This window comes from Amblyraja radiata, chromosome 38 (assembly GCF_010909765.2).
Source record: "Amblyraja radiata isolate CabotCenter1 chromosome 38, sAmbRad1.1.pri, whole genome shotgun sequence".
Lineage (NCBI taxonomy): Eukaryota > Metazoa > Chordata > Chondrichthyes > Rajiformes > Rajidae > Amblyraja > Amblyraja radiata.
The window spans coordinates 17,700,031-17,702,044 of record NC_045993.1 but is presented as its reverse complement, the minus strand read 5'-3'; the positions used below and the strand labels follow the sequence as shown (position 1 = coordinate 17,702,044).

The 2,014-nt window shown below is 45.7% G+C and overlaps 1 pseudogene; it reads right to left on the bottom strand.

Moving 5' to 3' along the window:
- On the bottom strand, positions 1-177 carry LOC116967153 (annotated as a pseudogene).
- Positions 178-2,014: the final 1,837 nt, after the last annotated feature.

Below are 2,014 nucleotides of genomic sequence, written 5' to 3'. Positions count from 1 at the left end.
GGGAGGTGCACCGTTCCCAGAGGCACTGCAATACTGGGTCGATGCGTGGAGTGGACGGAGCAAGCCCCTATTCCATCTCCCTGTTCCAAAAATCAATTTAATATATGGTCCCTAGATAAGGGACGTATCAGATATTAAACTGATAAGAACAGATTTTTTAGAATTCAACAGATTTATTTGCAAATCAATGCAAAAACTTTTAAAAAGCATAATTTTCATTGCTTTAGCTACAAACAGTCAACTCCAGGTAGTTCTGAATTACTGTTTAAGGGTTATGATACAGGCATGTAGTTTAAACAAAATGCAAATGCAGGTCACTTTAATACTTAAGCAAGTGGAAAAACTGGGTAGAAAATATGACTTACATTACATATTTGCTGACAAATCTAAATATCAGTGTATACAGTTCAAACAATGACTAAAACATGCAGGAAGACTGGTTCATATGGAGGAAAAGCATATAATTTACAAAGTTCACGTTCAATATACATTTAAAGTTCGTGGGGAGCTGAAAATAGCTGACTTTGGTTGGTCTGTCCATGCTCCTTCATCAAGAGGAAAGACGTTCTGTGGGATTTTGGATTACCTGCCTCCAGAGATGGTTGAAGGACGGATGCATGATGAGCGAGTGGACTTGTGGTCTTTGGGCATTCTGTGTTAGGAGTTCCTTGTAGGTCATCCTCCATTTGAATCTTCATCTCATCAGGATACATATAGAAAGTTCTGTAAGGTTGAAGTCCAGTTTCAACCGAGCATGTCAGAAGGTGCAAAGAGTCTAATCAGCCAATTACTTCGCCATAATCCAGTACTGAGACTTCCCCTCAACGGTGTGAAGGAACATCCATGGGTGAAATCTAATGCCTGCAGACTTCTTCCACCAGAATGTACCACCAGTGAAAATTTACAACTACAGAGGTCCTGAGGATAACCGACTAGTACTGATCAGAACAGATTTTTTTTTTTTTTTAATTTCAAAATAGACTTTATTCAATTGATAAATATATACAATTCATGAACCATTCGAACAAACAAAATTCATCCGAAATTTTCAGAGACTATACAAATTTTTTTACATTTGTCTAATTCCACCAAACAGTCCCCCACCCGTGCCACTCTGTGGCCCCTGTCCAAGTAATAAATATATACAATGTGTACACAGTGCGAAAATTCCATCTGACATTTTCGTCGGCTATAGAGATTGTTCAATACCGTTTATAAGTCTTTTAAGTTCCACAAAAATGTCCCCCACCCATGCCACTCATGTGGCCCCCTGGCGTGGGATACCTTCCCTTAATTTAATTTGAGGGGCGTCTCCACCATACCTGCCCCCCATGTCCAGCAGCGGAAGGACCCTAGACTGTGGCCCTCCCCCACCGAGCCTTGGCGTTGGCTGCACCAAGCTTCAGCGAGTCCCTTAGCACGTACTCCTGCAGTCTGCAGTGGGCCAGTCGGCAACATTCCCTGACGGACATCTCGCTCTGCTGGGTGGTGAGCAACGCTCGGGCAGACCAAAGAGCGTCTTTCACCGAGTTGATGACCCTCCAGCAGCACTCGATGTCAGTCTCTGAATGTGTCCCTGGGAACAGTCCGTAAATCACAGAGTCCTCTGTGACGGAGCTGTTCGGGATAAATCGGTCCAGGGACCCTTTCATACTTCTCCAGACTCTTTTTGCAAATCCACACTCTGCAAAGAGGTGGGCAACCGTCTCCTCTCCATAGCAGCCGTCCCGAGGGCAGCGTGCGCTGGTAGTGAGGTTCCGACGGTGCAGGAAGGATCTAACTGAGAGGGCTCCCTTCACCGCCAGCCAAGCCAGGTCTTGGTGCTTGTTGGTCAGTTCTGGCGATGAGGCATTTTGCCAGGCAAGCTGGGCAGTCTGCTCTGGGAACCACGCCACCGGATCCATCGAGTCCTTTCCCTGCAGTGCCTGCAGGACATTTCGTGCTGACCACTGCCCGATGGACTTGTGGTCAAAGGTGTTGGTCCGGAAGAACCTTTCAACAGACGACAGATGGG